We start from the raw sequence: 6,074 nt of genomic DNA, 5'->3' as shown, positions 1-6,074 counted from the left end.
CATGATTTTTTTATGTTTCAGATAGGACACTTTTACATATTGTGATAACTCCAAACTTAAGTATGTTCATACCTATGCCAAATGAGGAGGCTTTGCAAAAATTTGGGATGGCAGAGGCCTGGGAACGAAAAAAGCCCTAAAACGCTTGCCCCCCTGCCCAAACGTTAGTGCACTGATGTAGTAAAACTTTTAACTTTACTATCTTAATCTAAATTTAAATTTTTCGACAGATTTTAAATTTTGCATAAAAATCTTGTAAATTACAAAAGCTATAACCAATCAAATTTTCCGACCCCCCATCATCAGGGAAAGGGTGTAAATTTTGCATGGTCATAACTTTTGTAATTTTCCATATTTTTCTACGAAATTAAAAATCTGTCGATAAATTTAAATTTAGTTTAAGATAGTTGAGTTGGAAATTTTACTACATCAGTGCTCTCACGTTTGGGCAGGGGAGGGACAAGTGTTTTAGGACTTTTTTGTTCCCAGGCCTCTGCCATCCCAAATTTTTGAAAAGCCTAATCATTTGGCATAGGTATGAACATACTCAAGTTTAGAGTTTGCGTAATGTGTGAAAGTGCCTTATCTAAAACATCAAAAAATCTTGCTGGCGCCCATGAGTAGCAAGTAGTCACTGTTTTAGGGGTCGGCAACAACTGACAGGTTTGCGTTTCAGTAGACCTCGCAAATATTTTATATACTTTATTCTTAATAAAAAAAAAAAAAAAAAAAATACGACTTTTGATATTTTAACATTTCTCATTAAGGTTTGCTGAAGAAAAATATGTTTATTTACACATTTGTCATTTTTATGATCAGATTCTATTACTTGGCCTTTAAATAAATAAAAAAGTTTGATGATTGGGTTCTACTACTTGGACTTTAATTTAAAAAAGTTTTGGGTGATTGAATTCTATTACTTGGATTTTAAATAAAGAAAACTTATTTTATTAGATGCAGATAATTTTTCTTCAACATCCAAAATACTTTTCATCAATAAAATTAATGTGTTTTATAGGGAGGACATGGGCATTAGGCGCATCAAAAAGAAAAAGAAGGAATGAATCAAAGAAACTTTACTAATTTATAAGTTTCAGTATGATGGAAATTCTTAAGGAACCTTTTTATCTGTTACTACTTCCTCCGATAAATCTCATAGCAAGCTTTTTTAGTTTAATCAGAACCAAAAAATTTCTAGTTTTTTAATGGAAACCAGCTGCAGATTTAGGCAAATTAGTTGTAACCAAAGAGTTTTGACCAAATAAAGGGTTAAAAAAAGATAAAGTTGTCATATATTCTGCATTTAAGTCTATATATCTCATATATAGACTTAAATGCGGAATAATTGATATTTTTAATTTAAGATTCTTGGAGCGATAGATTTAATCTAAACGGTCTCCATTAAAATCAAGAGAAATCTGATAAAATTTACATTGAAAATGCTAACAACGGTAATTTATATATTGTTTTACTTGAAATTAAAAAAAAACGGCAAAATTTAACACAGCAGACGGATAATTTACTCTATTCCTTAAGAAAAATTTATTTTAGGTTAACTGCATTTCATATAAGCTTTTCCCATTCCCATTAATCCTATCGTTTAGTTAGAAAAATATATTTTTTAAATTACCTAGTTTCTTTTCAGAACTTTACTCTAATTACAACCATATATAAATTATATACAATTCTGAAATCTTTTAAGTTTGATAATATTGTTTATTAATTGTTATAGCTTGCTAAGGTAATTTGCAATACTCTCAAATTAAAAGCAGTAGAGAGCAAGAGCTGATTAGGATTGCCTTTGGTATTATATAGCAATAAAAGATTACAGAACATAATGTAGCCTAATAAAGTATAAGAAAAAATCTGTTACCTGATGTCCACAAGTGTGTTTTAATATAGTAAATAGATTACCAAAAGGAAATACTCTAAACTTACCACATCTTTATGAAGAACTAAGTGTAAAAAGGTAAAGACAAGAAAAATTGCAAACATACAAATTTATGTTGTTGTTTATATCAATTTCCAACGTCAATACGTATAGAACACATGTTTGTTGATATATAGCTGTTAACCTGAACAAAGTATTGGCTATTGTATTCTATGATTGGTAAAAAATGATTACCCTCTAATAGCAACTGGTGGCAAATAATATCAAAGCAACAAACTTTGATAAATTTTATGACTGCTCTAGAAAAATGAAATTAAAAAAACCTAAATAAAATGTATTCCATATTTTCAAATTTTAAAAGTTTTTTCATTATGAAATTTTTGGTACAACCAATAAAATCAAGTGTTCAAAGGTTTAAAGATGATATTTTATTAGAGTTAAGTAATGAAAAATGTTGATGAGTGTCTAATCAGCCTTCTCAAAATTTATGTTAAAAAGCAAGTTATTTAGAGTTTGTAGATTTAGATGAAACGTGGAAGCTGTGTAACATCTGTGTTCTGTGTAACATCTGTGAAAAATTTTTTTGTTTTAAAAATTCTCTACAAAATGTTAAATTCTTTATAATTTACAAGTTAGAATAAAGACGCAGTAACGAGCTTTGAACAACCTCTGCTTCAGCTTTGGATTTACACTTTGCATACATTAAGTACTTTACCAATAGTTTGGTACAACAGCATATAAAGATTGTATTCAGTACGTTTGAATCAGAAAATTTTCTTCATAGAAAACGTACTTCATAATACAAGGACATTACATTTGACGAGAAACACGTTTAGAAATCGTTTCACATTTACAATTTAAATGCAGGTTTAATTAGTTAATAACATATTACATAACGTTGTAGCATAATAAACTATAGAAAAAATTAATGACTTAATTTTGTTTTGATATATATATATATATATATATATATATATATATATATATATATATATATATATATATATATATATATATATATATATATATATATATATATTTTGGTTATTTAGGTGCCCCAAGAAGACCTAACGGTCTTGTCACAGAGCACCGTGGTAGTGCATTTAACTTGGAAGTTCACGCCTCCTTCCTTCATTTAGCTTGGAAGTTCACGCCTCCTGCTTATAAAACAAGCGCTATAACCACTGCGCTACGGTCGTATTAAATAGAGTAAACTAATTACCTAATAGAGTAACTCTTAACATACCACATCTTAATGGAAAACCAAGGGTAAAAAGGTAGAAAAAAGAAAAACTGCACACATGCAAATTCACGTCGAATATTTTAAGAGTTTATACATATAAAACACGTTTTATAATAACAAAAACTCATAGCATAACAAGTGACTTGGTTCTTTTTTTTAATAATTTTTTAGTCTTTTCTTCATTACTCTTTTTCTATTTAAAAGTTTTATTTTTACCACATTTAGTCTTTTTAAATTTTTTTTTCAATTATTTTACAATACATTACAAAAAAATATTTTATAATAGAATACAAAAAAAAAATGTAACAATCGTTTGAATTTTTTCAATGCCATAATCCATTTTTATTTGGTAAAGTTAAACATAAATTTAAAACATATAAATCTCACTTCTTTTGTTTAATTTTCAAATAGAATAATAATATCCAAGTGTCATCTTTTATATATAAGTTAATGTAGCATGCAATCTTTTTTAAATCTTCAAAAAGTGTTTAATGGTTTGAGGATGATGTTTTTGCAAGAGTTATATATCAAAAAGTATATCTATCTTCTCAAAATAAGGTTGAAACAAAGCATGAAAAAAAAATCTCCCGAGAGTTTATATAACGATATGGAACATGTGAGCTGGCTTTGCAATCAGTATCAATTTAAAAAAAAAACTATAAGGTTCAGCTCTTTATAATTACCATATATATATATATATATATATATATATATATATATATATATATATATATATATATATATATATATATATATATATATATATATATATATATATATATATAATATATATATATATATATATATATATATATATAATAACTATGAAGAAAATATATAATAATTATAAAGAAAAATAGATTAAAGAGGAAAATAAAAACAAATAAAAATTGTTTAGAAGAGACGTGTTAAAAAAAAAACTAATTAAGTGAAAACAATGAATATATTTTATATTGTCGTGCATTTTTTTTGTCGTGTTATTGCTAGTTATTTTTATTATTGTTGCGTTTTGCAATTGTTGCTATTATTCAAGTGATTTCACATTTATTGTCTCATAATATTTAAATATATCCTTTTGTTTTCTTTTTTCTTTTTTATCCTTTTTCAGATTGTTAAACGTTGTGTTATCTCATTCATTCATTTTCTCTCATGTCACCTCATTTATTTTTTCCTTTTTTGTGTCTGGCTTATTTAATAGGTATTGTTTTTCTTTTTATTATTATTATTTTTTTGGTACTATCTTTATTAATACTTTTTGTTGTTTGTTTGTTTTTTGATTTATTTGTTTATTTTATTAAAGTGTCACTCCAATGACTAGTTTTTAACTATACGAGTGAAACCGAGCCTAATTTTGTAAAATTATCAGTAAATCTTTAATATTTGCAATTTTATGGTTAAATATATGTATATATATATATATATATATATATATATATATATATATATATATATATATATATGTATATATATATATATATATATAGTACCGTCCAGAGGTGGGAGGGGGAAATGGGTACATTTTACCTAGGCACACAGACAAAGGGGGCACATGCGACCCTCAATAAAAGATTTTATTAAAATTTTTAATAATCATGAAGAGCACTACATCTTAGAGAAATTTAAAACAGAATCCAAAAGACTCTTATTACAATTAGAACTTATTACAACAGACTTTAAATATTTATTATTCTAAATTTAATTCAAAATAGAGAAAAAAAACGTTGTTATTATCACTAAATGAATATATCTTATTTAACATTAATATAGAAAATGTGTATGCATTAATATATATGTGTGTTTATATTACTTTTATTTCAAATCAGTAGAAATATACCTTAGTTTCACGTTCTTTTAAAGACATTTTTAGCATTTTGCAAAATTTATATGTATTTTAAAACGGATTATGTATATATTTGCTTTTATATCAACACAGACAATATGTAAACGGGGCTCGGTGATAAGACAGTTTATGTCTTCTTCTTACTCCGGCCTAAATTTATATATGTAGTATGTATTTATGGTAAATTTATCAAACGACAAACTTTCAAACAGGCAAATTATCAAACGGCAAAAAAAGGAAAAGTAGGTTATTTGCATAACTTTAGCAAGAAATTTAAGACGAAATAGATTTTTTTTTTTTTCTGTAAGATATTTTGTAAGATTTTTAGGATTTCATAACATGAAATAAAACTGAAATTTAGGTTAAGTTAAATGGAAATTTCACAAATTTTGTTTTTTCTGCCGGGAAAGACTGATTGCAATAGCTCCAATTTGAATGTAGTTAAAATTCGAATTACATAACACTTATGCGAACAAAAGGCTTGTTTTAAAACGTTATCAATTTTATGTTACATAAATCAGCTAAGTTACTCTCATTCTAACACTTTTCAAATATTCTTTCTCAAAACATTTATTCCAATTAACTTGGTATTGTAAAATTGCATCTATTTCTTTTTCTCTGTAATTCCTATGAGAATTAAATTCTGTGTAAAAAATTCATCTCGACTTCAAAACAAATGAAATTTTTTATTTTTTTTTTAAATAAGAAACAAACATCTTAGAGTAAAAAATTCAGGATCCCAAGGCAGAAAAAAAAGCTGTAGAAAAGTTGTGAAAAAATACAAGAACAAACGTACACTTAAGAGTGTGGCTTTGATAAAGTTCAAAAAAAAGGCATCTACTAACTCTCCGACCAAGTAGTCAAGGTATAGGTTAACAGCTTTATTTTTTAATTTACAATCTAATATTCATAGTTTCATTTCAAAACTGTAAAAATAATTCTTTTTTTGACGTACAACGCTACTAACAGCGTTGATGAACCCTTGAGTCCAAGAAAGCCATCTTCCCCTTCAAGTTTTTCAACGGTCTCTGAGGAGGAAGATAATAATCGAGCGAGTTTGGGAGGCATTCTTATTTTATGAAAAACCTGCAGATATTAAA

This window comes from Hydra vulgaris, chromosome 15 (assembly GCF_038396675.1).
Source record: "Hydra vulgaris chromosome 15, alternate assembly HydraT2T_AEP".
NCBI lineage: Eukaryota > Metazoa > Cnidaria > Hydrozoa > Anthoathecata > Hydridae > Hydra > Hydra vulgaris.
This window is presented reverse-complemented; position numbering follows the sequence as displayed.